Consider the following 16,969-nt stretch of genomic DNA (forward strand, 5'->3'; position numbering starts at 1 on the left):
TGTCTTTTAAGTAATGTGTCAATTTGTGAAATGGAACATAGTGCAGAGTGGGAAAATCACAAACTGTTTAAGAATGTACACCTTCAACCAAGAGGCAAATTAAATGTATTTCATCAAGAGACACTAAATGTCAAGCTTTTCAGTTCATACTTTTAGTGATAGAGAGATTTTCCAACTTTAGTAATTGCACAGTAACTAGTAGTTGTCATCATTTGATATGACTTGTTTTTTGTATTACGAACTTTCTGCATTTTTGCGACCTATCACAGAAGAGCCTGGATAGCTCAGTCGGTAGAGCATCTGACTTTTAATCTGAGGGTCCAGGGTTCAAGGGTCTGTTCGGGCGAGTGTCTTTTAAGCAATGTGTCATTTTGTGAAATGGAACATAGTGCAGAGTGGGAAAATCACAAACTGTTTAAGAATGTACACCTTCAACCAAGAGGCAAATTAAATGTATTTCACCAATAGACACTAAATGTCAAGCTATTCATATCAAACTTTTAGTGATAGAGAGATTTTCCTACTTTAGTAATTGCACAGTAGTTGTCACCATTTGAATTTACTTGGTTTTAGTATTACGAACTTTCTATAGGTTTGCGACAAACTCCAGAAGAGCCTGGAGTCGGTAAAACATCAGAACTTTAATGTGAGGGTCCAGGGTTCAAGTCCCTGTTCGGGCAAGTGTCTTTTAAGCAATGTGTCGTTTTTGTGAAATGGAACATAGTGCAGAGTGGGAAAATCACAAACTGTTTAAGAATGTACACCTTCAACCAAGAGGCAAATTAAATGTATTTCATCAAGAGACACTAAATGTCAAGCTTTTCAGTTCATACTTTTAGTGATAGAGAGATTTTCCTACTTTAGTAATTGCACAGTAACTAGTAGTTGTCATCATTTGAAATGACTTGTTTTTTGTATTACGAACTTTCTGCATTTTTGCGACCTATCACAGAAGATCCTGGATAGCTCAGTCGGTAGAGCATCTGACTTTTAATCTGAGGGTCCAGGGTTCAAGGGTCTGTTCGGGCGAGTGTCTTTTAAGCAATGTGTCAATTTGTGAAATGGAACATAGTGCAGAGTGGGAAAATCACAAACTGTTTAAGAATGTACACCTTCAATCAAGAGGCAAATTAAATGTATTTCATCAATAGACACTAAATGTCAAGCTATTCATATCAAACTTTTAGTGATAGAGAGATTTTCCTACTTTAGTAATTGCACAGTAGTTGTCACCATTTGAATTTACTTGGTTTTAGTATTACGAACTCTCTATAGGTTTGCGACAAACTCCAGAAGAGCCTGGAGTCGGTAAAACATCAGAACTTTAATCTGAGGGTCCAGGGTTCAAGTCCCTGTTCGGGCGAGAGTCTTTTAAGCAATGTGTCGTTTTTGTGAAATGGAACATAGTGTAGAGTGGGAAAATCACAAACTGTTTAAGAATGTACACCTTCAACCAAGAGGCAAATTAAATGTATTTCATCAAGAGACACTAAATGTCAAGCTTTTCAGTTCATACTTTTAGTGATAGAGAGATTTTCCTACTTTAGTAATTGCACAGTAACTAGTAGTTGTCATCATTTGAAATTACTTGTTTTTTGTATTACGAACTTTCTGCATTTTTGCGACCTATCACAGAAGAGCTTGGATAGCTCAGTCGGTAGAGCATCTGACTTTTAATCTGAGGGTCCAGGGTTCAAGGGTCTGTTCGGGCGAGTGTCTTTTAAGCAATGTGTCATTTTGTGAAATGGAACATAGTGCAGAGTGGGAAAATCACAAACTGTTTAAGAATGTACACCTTCAACCAAGAGGCAAATTAAATGTATTTCATCAAGAGACACTAAATGTCAAGCTTTTCAGTTCATACTTTTAGTGATAGAGAGACTTTCCTACTTTAGTAATTGCACAGTAGTTATCACCATTTGAATTTACTTGTTTTTGTATTACGAACTTTCTATAAGTTTGCGACAGACTCCAGAAGAGCCTGGAGTCGGTAAAACATCAGAACTTTAATCTGAGGGTCCAGGGTTCAAGTCCCTGTTCGGGCGAGTGTCTTTTAAGCAATGTGTCATTTTTGTGAAATGGAACATAGTGCAGAGTGGGAAAATCACAAACTGTTTAAGAATGTACACCTTCAACCAAGAGGCAAATTAAATGTATTTCATCAAGAGACACTAAATGTCAAGCTTTTCAGTTCATACTTTTAGTGATAGAGAGATTTTCCTACTTTAGTAATTGCACAGTAACTAGTAGTTGTCATCATTTGAAATGACTTGTTTTTTGTATTACGAACTTTCAGCATTTTTGCGACCTATCACAGAAGAGCCTGGATAGCTCAGACGGTAGAGCATCAGACTTTTAATCTGAGGGTCCAGGGTTCAAGTCCCTGTTCGGGCGAGTGTCTTTTAAGCAATGTGTCATTTTTGTGAAATGGAACATAGTGCAGAGTGGGAAAATCAAAAACTGTTTAAGAATGTACACCTTCAACCAAGAGGCAAATTAAATGTATTTCACCAATAGACACTAAATGTCAAGCTATTCATATCATACTTTTAGTGATAGAGAGATTTTCCTACTTTAGTAATTGCACAGTAGTTGTCACCATTTGAATTTACTTGGTTTTAGTATTACGAACTTTCTATAGGTTTGCGACAAACTCCAGAAGAGCCTGGAGTCGGTAAAACATCAGAACTTTAATCTGAGGGTCCAGGGTTCAAGTCCCTGTTCGGGCAAGTGTCTTTTAAGCAATGTGTCGTTTTTGTGAAATGGAACATAGTGCAGAGTGGGAAAATCACAAACTGTTTAAGAATGTACACCTTCAACCAAGAGGCAAATTAAATGTATTTCATCAATAGACACTAAATGTCAAGCTATTCATATCATACTTTTAGTGATAGAGAGATTTTCCTACTTTAGTAATTGCACAGTAGTTGTCACCATTTGAATTTACTTGGTTTTAGTATTACGAACTTTCTATAGGTTTGGGACAAACTCCAGAAGAGCCTGGAGTCGGTAAAATATCAGAACTTTAATCTGAGGGTCCAGGGTTCAAGTCCCTGTTCGGGCGAGTGTCTTTTAAGCAATGTGTCGTTTTTGTGAAATGGAACATAGTGCAGAGTGGGAAAATCACAAACTGTTTAAGAATGTACACCTTCAACCAAGAGGCAAATTAAATGTATTTCATCAAGAGACACTAAATGTCAAGCTTTTCAGTTCATACTTTTAGTGATAGAGAGATTTTCCTACTTTAGTAATTGCACAGTAACTAGTAGTTGTCATCATTTGAAATGACTTGTTTTTTGTATTACGAACTTTCTGCATTTTTGCGACCTATCACAGAAGATCCTGGATAGCTCAGTCGGTAGAGCATCTGACTTTTAATCTGAGGGTCCAGGGTTCAAGGGTCTGTTCGGGCGAGTGTCTTTTAAGCAATGTGTCAATTTGTGAAATGGAACATAGTGCAGAGTGGGAAAATCACAAACTGTTTAAGAATGTACACCTTCAATCAAGAGGCAAATTAAATGTATTTCATCAATAGACACTAAATGTCAAGCTTTTCATATCAAACTTTTAGTGATAGAGAGATTTTCCTACTTTAGTAATTGCACAGTAGTTGTCACCATTTGAATTTACTTGGTTTTAGTATTACGAACTTTCTATAGGTTTGCGACAAACTCCAGAAGAGCCTGGAGTCGGTAAAACATCAGAACTTTAATCTGAGGGTCCAGGGTTCAAGTCCCTGTTCGGGCGAGAGTCTTTTAAGCAATGTGTCGTTTTTGTGAAATGGAACATAGTGCAGAGTGGGAAAATCACAAACTGTTTAAGAATGTACACCTTCAACCAAGAGGCAAATTAAATGTATTTCATCAAGAGACACTAAATGTCAAGCTTTTCAGTTCATACTTTTAGTGATAGAGAGATTTTCCTACTTTAGTAATTGCACAGTAACTAGTAGTTGTCATCATTTGAAATTACTTGTTTTTTGTATTACGAACTTTCTGCATTTTTGCGACCTATCACAGAAGAGCCTGGATAGCTCAGTCGGTAGAGCATCTGACTTTTAATCTGAGGGTCCAGGGTTCAAGGGTCTGTTCGGGCGAGTGTCTTTTAAGCAATGTGTCATTTTGTGAAATGGAACATAGTGCAGAGTGGGAAAATCACAAACTGTTTAAGAATGTACACCTTCAACCAAGAGGCAAATTAAATGTATTTCACCAATAGACACTAAATGTCAAGCTATTCATATCATACTTTTAGTGATAGAGAGATTTTCCTACTTTAGTAATTGCACAGTAGTTGTCACCATTTGAATTTACTTGGTTTTAGTATTACGAACTTTCTATAGGTTTGCGACAAACTCCAGAAGAGCCTGGAGTCGGTAAAACATCAGAACTTTAATCTGAGGGTCCAGGGTTCAAGTTCCTGTTCGGGCGAGTGTCTTTTAAGCAATGTGTCGTTTTTGTGAAATGGAACATAGTGCAGAGTGGGAAAATCACAAACTGTTTAAGAATGTACACCTTCAACCAAGAGGCAAATTAAATGTATTTCATCAAGAGACACTAAATGTCAAGCTTTTCAGTTCATACTTTTAGTGATAGAGAGATTTTCCTACTTTAGTAATTGCACAGTAACTAGTAGTTGTCATCATTTGAAATGACTTGTTTTTTGTATTCCGAACTTTCAGCATTTTTGCGACCTATCACAGAAGACCCTGGATAGCTCAGTCGATAGAGCATCAGACTTTTAATCTGAGGGTCCAGGGTTCAAGTCCCTGTTCAGGTGAGTGTCTTTTAAATAATGTGTCAATTTGTGAAATGGAACATAGTGCAGAGTGGGAAAATCACAAACTGTTTAAGAATGTACACCTTCAACCAAGAGGCAAATTAAATGTATTTCATCAAGAGACACTAAATGTCAAGCTTTTCAGTTCATACTTTTAGTGATAGAGAGATTTTCCAACTTTAGTAATTGCACAGTAACTAGTAGTTGTCATCATTTGATATGACTTGTTTTTTTTATTACGAACTTTCTGCATTTTTGCGACCTATCACAGAAGAGCCTGGATAGCTCAGTCGGTAGAGCATCTGACTTTTAATCTGAGGGTCCAGGGTTCAAGGGTCTGTTCGGGCGAGTGTCTTTTAAGCAATGTGTCATTTTGTGAAATGGAACATAGTGCAGAGTGGGAAAATCACAAACTGTTTAAGAATGTACACCTTCAACCAAGAGGCAAATTAAATGTATTTCACCAATAGACACTAAATGTCAAGCTATTCATATCAAACTTTTAGTGATAGAGAGATTTTCCTACTTTAGTAATTGCACAGTAGTTGTCACCATTTGAATTTACTTGGTTTTAGTATTACGAACTTTCTATAGGTTTGCGACAAACTCCAGAAGAGCCTGGAGTCGGTAAAACATCAGAACTTTAATCTGAGGGTCCAGGGTTCAAGTCCCTGTTCGGGCGAGTGTCTTTTAAGCAATGTGTCGTTTTTGTGAAATGGAACATAGTGCAGAGTGGGAAAATCACAAACTGTTTAAGAATGTACACCTTCAACCAAGAGGCAAATTAAATGTATTTCATCAATAGACACTAAATGTCAAGCTATTCAGATTATACTTTTAGTGATAGAGAGATTTTCCAACTTTAGTAATTGCACAGTAACTAGTAGTTGTCATCATTTGATATGACTTGTTTTTTGTATTACGAACTTTCTGCATTTTTGCGACCTATCACAGAAGATCCTGGATAGCTCAGTCGGTAGAGCATCAGACTTTTAATCTGAGGGTCCAGGGTTCAAGTCCCTGTTCGGGCGATTGTCTTTTAAGCAATGTGTCATTTTGTGAAATGGAACATAGTGCAGAGTGGGAAAATCACAAACTGTTTAAGAATGTACACCTTCAACCAAGAGGCAAATTAAATGTATTTCATCAATAGACACTAAATGTCAAGCTATTCATATCATACTTTTAGTGATAGAGAGACTTTCCTACTTTAGTAATTGCACAGTAGTTATCATCATTTGAATTTACTTGTTTTTGTATTACGAACTTTCTATAGGTTTGCGACAGACTCCAGAAGAGCCTGGAGTCGGTAAAACATCAGAACTTTAATCTGAGGGTCCAGCGTTCAAGTCCCTGTTCGGGCGAGTGTCTTTTAAGCAATGTGTCGTTTTTGTGAAATGGAACATAGTGCAGAGTGGGAAAATCACAAACTGTTTAAGAATGTACACCTTCAACCAAGAGGCAAATTAAATGTATTTCATCAAGAGACACTAAATGTCAAGCTTTTCAGTTCATACTTTTAGTGATAGAGAGATTTTCCTACTTTAGTAATTGCACAGTAACTAGTAGTTGTCATCATTTGAAATGACTTGTTTTTTGTATTACGAACTTTCAGCATTTTTGCGACCTATCACAGAAGAGCCTGGATAGCTCAGTCGATAGAGTATCAGACTTTTAATCTGAGGGTCCAGGGTTCAAGTCCCTGTTCGGGTGAGTGTCTTTTAAGCAATGTGTCAATTTGTGAAATGGAACATAGTGCAGAGTGGGAAAATCACAAACTGTTTAAGAATGTACACCTTCAACCAAGAGGCAAATTAAATGTATTTCATCAAGAGACACTAAATGTCAAGCTTTTCAGTTCATACTTTTAGTGATAGAGAGATTTTCCTACTTTAGTAATTGCACAGTAACTAGTAGTTGTCATCATTTGAAATGACTTGTTTTTTGTATTACGAACTTTCAGCATTTTTGCGACCTATCACAGAAGAGCCTGGATAGCTCAGACGGTAGAGCATCAGACTTTTAATCTGAGGGTCCAGGGTTCAAGTCCCTGTTCGGGCGAGTGTCTTTTAAGCAATGTGTCATTTTTGTGAAATGGAACATAGTGCAGAGTGGGAAAATCACAAACTGTTTAAGAATGTACACCTTCAACCAAGAGGCAAATTAAATGTATTTCATCAAGAGACACTAAATGTCAAGCTTTTCAGATAATACTTTTAGTGATAGAGAGATTTTCCTACTTTAGTAATTGCACAGTAACTAGTAGTTGTCATCATTTGATATGACTTGTTTTTTGTATTACGAACTTTCTGCATTTTTGCGACCTATTACAGAAGATCCTGGATAGCTCAGTCGGTAGAGCATCAGACTTTTAATCTGAGGGTCCAGGGTTCAAGTCCCTGTTCGGGTGATTGTCTTTTAAGCAATGTGTCATTTTGTGAAATGGAACATAGTGCAGAGTGGGAAAATCACAAACTGTTTAAGAATGTACACCTTCAACCAAGAGGCAAATTAAATGTATTTCATCAATAGACACTAAATGTCAAGCTATTCATATCATACTTTTAGTGATAGAGAGACTTTCCTACTTTAGTTATTGCACAGTAGTTATCACCATTTGAATTTACTTGTTTTTGTATTACGAACTTTCTATAGGTTTGCGACAGACTCCAGAAGAGCCTGGAGTCAGTAAAACATCAGAACATTAATCTGAGGGTCCAGGGTTCAAGTCCCTGTTCGGGCGAGTGTCTTTTAAGCAATGTGTCGTTTTTGTGAAATGGAACATAGTGCAGAGTGGGAAAATCACAAACTGTTTAAGAATGTACACCTTCAACCAAAAGGCAAATTAAATGTATTTCATCAAGAGACACTAAATGTCAAGCTTTTCAGTTCATACTTTTAGTGATAGAGAGATTTTCCTACTTTAGTAATTGCACAGTAACTAGTAGTTGTCATCATTTGAAATGACTTGTTTTTTGTATTACGAACTTTCAGCATTTTTGCGACCTATCACAGAAGAGCCTGGATAGCTCAGTCGGTAGAGCATCTGACTTTTAATCTGAGGGTCCAGGGTTCAAGGGTCTGTGCGGGCGAGTGTCTTTTAAGCAATGTGTCATTTTGTGAAATGGAACATAGTGCAGAGTGGGAAAATCACAAACTGTTTAAGAATGTACACCTTCAACCAAGAGGCAAATTAAATGTATTTCACCAATAGACACTAAATGTCAAGCTATTCATATCATACTTTTAGTGATAGAGAGATTTTCCTACTTTAGTAATTGCACAGTAGTTGTCACCATTTGAATTTACTTGGTTTTAGTATTACGAACTTTCTATAGGTTTGCAACAAACTCCAGAAGAGCCTGTAGTCGGTAAAACATCAGAACTTTAATCTGAGGGTCCAGGGTTCAAGTCCCTGTTCGGGCGAGTGTCTTTTAAGCAATGTGTCGTTTTTGTGAAATGGAACATAGTGCAGAGTGGGAAAATCACAAACTGTTTAAGAATGTACACCTTCAACCAAGAGGCAAATTAAATGTATTTCATCAAGAGACACTAAATGTCAAGCTTTTCAGTTCATACTTTTAGTGATAGAGAGATTTTCCAACTTTAGTAATTGCACAGTAACTAGTAGTTGTCATCATTTGATATGACTTGTTTTTTGTATTACGAACTTTCTGCATTTTTGCGACCTATCACAGAAGATCCTGGATAGCTCAGTCGGTAGAGCATCAGACTTTTAATCTGAGGGTCCAGGGTTCAAGTCCCTGTTCGGGCGATTGTCTTTTAAGCAATGTGTCATTTTGTGAAATGGAACATAGTGCAGAGTGGGAAAATCACAAACTGTTTAAGAATGTACACCTTCAACCAAGAGGCAAATTAAATGTATTTCATCAATAGACACTAAATGTCAAGCTATTCATATCATACTTTTAGTGATAGAGAGACTTTCCTACTTTAGTAATTGCACAGTAGTTATCACCATTTGAATTTACTTGTTTTTGTATTACGAACTTTCTATAGGTTTGCGACAGACTCCAGAAGAGCCTGGAGTCGGTAAAACATCAGAACTTTAATCTGAGGGTCCAGGGTTCAAGTCCCTGTTCGGGCGAGTGTCTTTTAAGCAATGTGTCAATTTGTGAAATGGAACATAGTGCAGAGTGGGAAAATCACAAACTGTTTAAGAATGTACACCTTCAACCAAGAGGCAAATTAAATGTATTTCATCAATAGACACTAAATGTCAAGCTATTCATATCATACTTTTAGTGATAGAGAGACTTTCCTACTTTAGTAATTGCACAGTAGTTGTCACCATTTGAATTTACTTGTTTTAGTATTACGAACTTTCTATAGGTTTGCGACAGACTCCAGAAGAGCCTGGAGTCGGTAAAACATCAGAACTTTAATCTGAGGGTCAAGGGTTCAAGTCCCTGTTCGGGCGAGTGTCTTTTAAGCAATGTGTCGTTTTTGTGAAATGGAACATATTGCAGAGTGGGAAAATCACAAACTGTTTAAGAATGTACACCTTCAACCAAGAGGCAAATTAAATGTATTTCATCAAGAGACACTAAATGTCAAGCTTTTCAGTTCATACTTTTAGTGATAGAGAGATTTTCCTACTTTAGTAATTGCACAGTAACTTGTAGTTGTCATCATTTGAAATGACTTGTTTTTTGTATTACGAACTTTCTGCATTTTTGCGACCTATCACAGAAAATCCTGGATAGCTCAGTTGGTAGAGCATCAGACTTTTAATCTGAGGGTCCAGGGTTCAAGTCCCTGTTCGGGTGAGTGTCGTTTAAGCAATGTGTCAATTTGTGAAATGGAACATAGTGCAGAGTGAGAAAATCACAAACTGTTTAAGAATGTACACCTTCAACCAAGAGGCAAATTAAATGTATTTCACCAATAGACACTAAATGTCAAGCTATTCGTATCATACTTTTAGTGATAGAGAGATTTCCCTACTTTAGTAATTGCACAGTAGTTGTCACCATTTGAATTTACTTGGTTTTAGTATTACGAACTTTCTATAGGTTTGCGACAAACTCCAGAAGAGCCTGGAGTCGGTAAAACATCAGAACTTTAATCTGAGGGTCCAGGGTTCAAGTTCCTGTTCGGGCGAGTGTCTTTTAAGCAATGTGTCATTTTTGTGAAATGGAACATAGTGCAGAGTGGGAAAATCACAAACTGTTTAAGAATGTACACCTTCAACCAAGAGGCAAATTAAATGTATTTCATCAAGAGACACTAAATGTCAAGCTTTTCAGTTCATACTTTTAGTGATAGAGAGATTTTCCAACTTTAGTAATTGCACAGTAACTAGTAGTTGTCATCATTTGATATGACTTGTTTTTTGTATTACGAACTTTCTGCATTTTTGCGACCTATCACAGAAGAGCCTGGATAGCTCAGTCGGTAGAGCATCTGACTTTTAATCTGAGGGTCCAGGGTTCAAGGGTCTGTTCGGGCGAGTGTCTTTTAAGCAATGTGTCATTTTGTGAAATGGAACATAGTGCAGAGTGGGAAAATCACAAACTGTTTAAGAATGTACACCTTCAACCAAGAGGCAAATTAAATGTATTTCACCAATGGACACTAAATGTCAAGCTATTCATATCAAACTTTTAGTGATAGAGAGATTTTCCTACTTTAGTAATTGCACAGTAGTTGTCACCATTTGAATTTACTTGGTTTTAGTATTACGAACTTTCTATAGGTTTGCGACAAACTCCAGAAGAGCCTGGAGTCGGTAAAACATCAGAACTTTAATCTGAGGGTCCAGGGTTCAAGTCCCTGTTCGGGCGAGTGTCTTTTAAGCAATGTGTCGTTTTTGTGAAATGGAACATAGTGCAGAGTGGGAAAATCACAAACTGTTTAAGAATGTACACCTTCAACCAAGAGGCAAATTAAATGTATTTCATCAATAGACACTAAATGTCAAGCTATTCAGATAATACTTTTAGTGATAGAGAGATTTTCCAACTTTAGTAATTGCACAGTAACTAGTAGTTGTCATCATTTGATATGACTTGTTTTTTGTATTACGAACTTTCTGCATTTTTGCGACCTATCACAGAAGATCCTGGATAGCTCAGTCGGTAGAGCATCAGACTTTTAATCTGAGGGTCCAGGGTTCAAGTCCCTGTTCGGGTGATTGTCTTTTAAGCAATGTGTCATTTTGTGAAATGGAACATAGTGCAGAGTGGGAAAATCACAAACTGTTTAAGAATGTACACCTTCAACCAAGAGGCAAATTAAATGTATTTCATCAATAGACACTAAATGTCAAGCTATTCATATCATACTTTTAGTGATAGAGAGACTTTCCTACTTTAGTAATTGCACAGTAGTTATCACCATTTGAATTTACTTGTTTTTGTATTACGAACTTTCTATAGGTTTGCGACAGACTCCAGAAGAGCCTGGAGTCGGTAAAACATCAGAACTTTAATCTGAGGGTCCAGGGTTCAAGTCCCTGTTCGGGCGAGTGTCTTTTAAGCAATGTGTCGTTTTTGTGAAATGGAACATAGTGCAGAGTGGGAAAATCACAAACTGTTTAAGAATGTACACCTTCAACCAAGAGGCAAATTAAATGTATTTCATCAAGAGACACTAAATGTCAAGCTTTTCAGTTCATACTTTTAGTGATAGAGAGATTTTCCAACTTTAGTAATTGCACAGTAACTAGTAGTTGTCATCATTTGATATGACTTGTTTTTTGTATTACGAACTTTCTGCATTTTTGCGACCTATCACAGAAGATCCTGGATAGCTCAGTCGGTAGAGCATCAGACTTTTAATCTGAGGGTCCAGGGTTCAAGTCCCTGTTCGGGCGATTGTCTTTTAAGCAATGTGTCATTTTGTGAAATGGAACATAGTGCAGAGTGGGAAAATCACAAACTGTTTAAGAATGTACACCTTCAACCAAGAGGCAAATTAAATGTATTTCATCAATAGACACTAAATGTCAAGCTATTCATATCATACTTTTAGTGATAGAGAGACTTTCCTACTTTAGTAATTGCACAGTAGTTGTCACCATTTGAATTTACTTGTTTTAGTATTACGAACTTTCTATAGGTTTGCGACAGACTCCAGAAGAGCCTGGAGTCGGTAAAACATCAGAACTTTAATCTGAGGGTCAAGGGTTCAAGTCCCTGTTCGGGCGAGTGTCTTTTAAGCAATGTGTCGTTTTTGTGAAATGGAACATATTGCAGAGTGGGAAAATCACAAACTGTTTAAGAATGTACACCTTCAACCAAGAGGCAAATTAAATGTATTTCATCAAGAGACACTAAATGTCAAGCTTTTCAGTTCATACTTTTAGTGATAGAGAGATTTTCCTACTTTAGTAATTGCACAGTAACTTGTAGTTGTCATCATTTGAAATGACTTGTTTTTTGTATTACGAACTTTCTGCATTTTTGCGACCTATCACAGAAAATCCTGGATAGCTCAGTTGGTAGAGCATCAGACTTTTAATCTGAGGGTCCAGGGTTCAAGTCCCTGTTCGGGTGAGTGTCGTTTAAGCAATGTGTCAATTTGTGAAATGGAACATAGTGCAGAGTGAGAAAATCACAAACTGTTTAAGAATGTACACCTTCAACCAAGAGGCAAATTAAATGTATTTCACCAATAGACACTAAATGTCAAGCTATTCGTATCATACTTTTAGTGATAGAGAGATTTCCCTACTTTAGTAATTGCACAGTAGTTGTCACCATTTGAATTTACTTGGTTTTAGTATTACGAACTTTCTATAGGTTTGCGACAAACTCCAGAAGAGCCTGGAGTCGGTAAAACATCAGAACTTTAATCTGAGGGTCCAGGGTTCAAGTTCCTGTTCGGGCGAGTGTCTTTTAAGCAATGTGTCATTTTTGTGAAATGGAACATAGTGCAGAGTGGGAAAATCACAAACTGTTTAAGAATGTACACCTTCAACCAAGAGGCAAATTAAATGTATTTCATCAAGAGACACTAAATGTCAAGCTTTTCAGTTCATACTTTTAGTGATAGAGAGATTTTCCAACTTTAGTAATTGCACAGTAACTAGTAGTTGTCATCATTTGATATGACTTGTTTTTTGTATTACGAACTTTCTGCATTTTTGCGACCTATCACAGAAGAGCCTGGATAGCTCAGTCGGTAGAGCATCTGACTTTTAATCTGAGGGTCCAGGGTTCAAGGGTCTGTTCGGGCGAGTGTCTTTTAAGCAATGTGTCATTTTGTGAAATGGAACATAGTGCAGAGTGGGAAAATCACAAACTGTTTAAGAATGTACACCTTCAACCAAGAGGCAAATTAAATGTATTTCACCAATGGACACTAAATGTCAAGCTATTCATATCAAACTTTTAGTGATAGAGAGATTTTCCTACTTTAGTAATTGCACAGTAGTTGTCACCATTTGAATTTACTTGGTTTTAGTATTACGAACTTTCTATAGGTTTGCGACAAACTCCAGAAGAGCCTGGAGTCGGTAAAACATCAGAACTTTAATCTGAGGGTCCAGGGTTCAAGTCCCTGTTCGGGCGAGTGTCTTTTAAGCAATGTGTCGTTTTTGTGAAATGGAACATAGTGCAGAGTGGGAAAATCACAAACTGTTTAAGAATGTACACCTTCAACCAAGAGGCAAATTAAATGTATTTCATCAATAGACACTAAATGTCAAGCTATTCAGATAATACTTTTAGTGATAGAGAGATTTTCCAACTTTAGTAATTGCACAGTAACTAGTAGTTGTCATCATTTGATATGACTTGTTTTTTGTATTACGAACTTTCTGCATTTTTGCGACCTATCACAGAAGATCCTGGATAGCTCAGTCGGTAGAGCATCAGACTTTTAATCTGAGGGTCCAGGGTTCAAGTCCCTGTTCGGGTGATTGTCTTTTAAGCAATGTGTCATTTTGTGAAATGGAACATAGTGCAGAGTGGGAAAATCACAAACTGTTTAAGAATGTACACCTTCAACCAAGAGGCAAATTAAATGTATTTCATCAATAGACACTAAATGTCAAGCTATTCATATCATACTTTTAGTGATAGAGAGACTTTCCTACTTTAGTAATTGCACAGTAGTTATCACCATTTGAATTTACTTGTTTTTGTATTACGAACTTTCTATAGGTTTGCGACAGACTCCAGAAGAGCCTGGAGTCGGTAAAACATCAGAACTTTAATCTGAGGGTCCAGGGTTCAAGTCCCTGTTCGGGCGAGTGTCTTTTAAGCAATGTGTCGTTTTTGTGAAATGGAACATAGTGCAGAGTGGGAAAATCACAAACTGTTTAAGAATGTACACCTTCAACCAAGAGGCAAATTAAATGTATTTCATCAAGAGACACTAAATGTCAAGCTTTTCAGATAATACTTTTAGTGATAGAGAGATTTTCCAACTTTAGTAATTGCACAGTAACTAGTAGTTGTCATCATTTGATATGACTTGTTTTTTGTATTACAAACTTTCTGCATTTTTGCGACCTATCACAGAAGATCATGGATAGCTCAGTCGGTAGAGCATCAGACTTTTAATCTGAGGGTCCAGGGTTCAAGTCCCTGTTCGGGCGATTGTCTTTTAAGCAATGTGTCATTTTGTGAAATGGAACATAGTGCAGAGTGGGAAAATCACAAACTGTTTAAGAATGTACACCTTCAACCAAGAGGCAAATTAAATGTATTTCATCAAGAGACACTAAATGTCAAGCTTTTCAGATAATACTTTTAGTGATAGAGAGATTTTCCTACTTTAGTAATTGCACAGTAACTAGTAGTTGTCATCATTTGATATGACTTGTTTTTTGTATTACGAACTTTCTGCATTTTTGCGACCTATTACAGAAGATCCTGGATAGCTCAGTCGGTAGAGCATCAGACTTTTAATCTGAGGGTCCAGGGTTCAAGTCCCTGTTCGGGTGATTGTCTTTTAAGCAATGTGTCATTTTGTGAAATGGAACATAGTGCAGAGTGGGAAAATCACAAACTGTTTAAGAATGTACACCTTCAACCAAGAGGCAAATTAAATGTATTTCATCAATAGACACTAAATGTCAAGCTATTCATATCATACTTTTAGTGATAGAGAGACTTTCCTACTTTAGTTATTGCACAGTAGTTATCACCATTTGAATTTACTTGTTTTTGTATTACGAACTTTCTATAGGTTTGCGACAGACTCCAGAAGAGCCTGGAGTCAGTAAAACATCAGAACATTAATCTGAGGGTCCAGGGTTCAAGTCCCTGTTCGGGCGAGTGTCTTTTAAGCAATGTGTCGTTTTTGTGAAATGGAACATAGTGCAGAGTGGGAAAATCACAAACTGTTTAAGAATGTACACCTTCAACCAAAAGGCAAATTAAATGTATTTCATCAAGAGACACTAAATGTCAAGCTTTTCAGTTCATACTTTTAGTGATAGAGAGATTTTCCTACTTTAGTAATTGCACAGTAACTAGTAGTTGTCATCATTTGAAATGACTTGTTTTTTGTATTACGAACTTTCAGCATTTTTGCGACCTATCACAGAAGAGCCTGGATAGCTCAGTCGGTAGAGCATCTGACTTTTAATCTGAGGGTCCAGGGTTCAAGGGTCTGTGCGGGCGAGTGTCTTTTAAGCAATGTGTCATTTTGTGAAATGGAACATAGTGCAGAGTGGGAAAATCACAAACTGTTTAAGAATGTACACCTTCAACCAAGAGGCAAATTAAATGTATTTCACCAATAGACACTAAATGTCAAGCTATTCATATCATACTTTTAGTGATAGAGAGATTTTCCTACTTTAGTAATTGCACAGTAGTTGTCACCATTTGAATTTACTTGGTTTTAGTATTACGAACTTTCTATAGGTTTGCGACAGACTCCAGAAGAGCCTGGAGTCAGTAAAACATCAGAACATTAATCTGAGGGTCCAGGGTTCAAGTCCCTGTTCGGGCGAGTGTCTTTTAAGCAATGTGTCGTTTTTGTGAAATGGAACATAGTGCAGAGTGGGAAAATCACAAACTGTTTAAGAATGTACACCTTCAACCAAAAGGCAAATTAAATGTATTTCATCAAGAGACACTAAATGTCAAGCTTTTCAGTTCATACTTTTAGTGATAGAGAGATTTTCCTACTTTAGTAATTGCACAGTAACTAGTAGTTGTCATCATTTGAAATGACTTGTTTTTTGTATTACGAACTTTCAGCATTTTTGCGACCTATCACAGAAGAGCCTGGATAGCTCAGTCGGTAGAGCATCTGACTTTTAATCTGAGGGTCCAGGGTTCAAGGGTCTGTGCGGGCGAGTGTCTTTTAAGCAATGTGTCATTTTGTGAAATGGAACATAGTGCAGAGTGGGAAAATCACAAACTGTTTAAGAATGTACACCTTCAACCAAGAGGCAAATTAAATGTATTTCACCAATAGACACTAAATGTCAAGCTATTCATATCATACTTTTAGTGATAGAGAGATTTTCCTACTTTAGTAATTGCACAGTAGTTGTCACCATTTGAATTTACTTGGTTTTAGTATTACGAACTTTCTATAGGTTTGCAACAAACTCCAGAAGAGCCTGTAGTCGGTAAAACATCAGAACTTTAATCTGAGGGTCCAGGGTTCAAGTCCCTGTTCGGGCGAGTGTCTTTTAAGCAATGTGTCGTTTTTGTGAAATGGAACATAGTGCAGAGTGGGAAAATCACAAACTGTTTAAGAATGTACACCTTCAACCAAGAGGCAAATTAAATGTATTTCATCAAGAGACACTAAATGTCAAGCTTTTCAGTTCATACTTTTAGTGATAGAGAGATTTTCCAACTTTAGTAATTGCACAGTAACTAGTAGTTGTCATCATTTGATATGACTTGTTTTTTGTATTACGAACTTTCTGCATTTTTGCGACCTATCACAGAAGATCCTGGATAGCTCAGTCGGTAGAGCATCAGACTTTTAATCTGAGGGTCCAGGGTTCAAGTCCCTGTTCGGGCGATTGTCTTTTAAGCAATGTGTCATTTTGTGAAATGGAACATAGTGCAGAGTGGGAAAATCACAAACTGTTTAAGAATGTACACCTTCAACCAAGAGGCAAATTAAATGTATTTCATCAATAGACACTAAATGTCAAGCTATTCATATCATACTTTTAGTGATAGAGAGACTTTCCTACTTTAGTAATTGCACAGTAGTTATCACCATTTGAATTTACTTGTTTTTG

The 16,969-nt window shown here is 36.9% G+C and overlaps 6 non-coding genes across 6 annotated transcripts; all 6 read left to right on the forward strand.

Annotated features, from left to right (window-relative positions):
* Positions 1-2,321: 2,321 nt before the first annotated feature.
* On the forward strand, positions 2,322-2,394 carry TRNAK-UUU (transfer RNA lysine (anticodon UUU)). Its single transcript has one exon. It is a non-coding gene; the product is annotated as a tRNA-Lys (tRNA).
* A 3,343-nt stretch (positions 2,395-5,737) lies between these two features.
* On the forward strand, positions 5,738-5,810 carry TRNAK-UUU (transfer RNA lysine (anticodon UUU)). The gene has a single exon. It is a non-coding gene; the product is annotated as a tRNA-Lys (tRNA).
* Positions 5,811-6,767: 957 nt separating this feature from the next.
* On the forward strand, positions 6,768-6,840 carry TRNAK-UUU (transfer RNA lysine (anticodon UUU)). The gene has a single exon. It is a non-coding gene; the product is annotated as a tRNA-Lys (tRNA).
* Positions 6,841-8,481: 1,641 nt separating this feature from the next.
* Positions 8,482-8,554, forward strand: TRNAK-UUU (transfer RNA lysine (anticodon UUU)). The gene has a single exon. It is a non-coding gene; the product is annotated as a tRNA-Lys (tRNA).
* Positions 8,555-11,544: 2,990 nt separating this feature from the next.
* Positions 11,545-11,617, forward strand: TRNAK-UUU (transfer RNA lysine (anticodon UUU)). Its single transcript has one exon. It is a non-coding gene; the product is annotated as a tRNA-Lys (tRNA).
* Positions 11,618-16,670: 5,053 nt separating this feature from the next.
* Positions 16,671-16,743, forward strand: TRNAK-UUU (transfer RNA lysine (anticodon UUU)). Its single transcript has one exon. It is a non-coding gene; the product is annotated as a tRNA-Lys (tRNA).
* Positions 16,744-16,969: the final 226 nt, after the last annotated feature.

This window comes from Taudactylus pleione, unplaced genomic scaffold (assembly GCF_031769625.1).
Source record: "Taudactylus pleione unplaced genomic scaffold, aTauple2 ptg000454l, whole genome shotgun sequence".
Taxonomy (NCBI): Eukaryota; Metazoa; Chordata; class Amphibia; order Anura; family Myobatrachidae; genus Taudactylus; species Taudactylus pleione.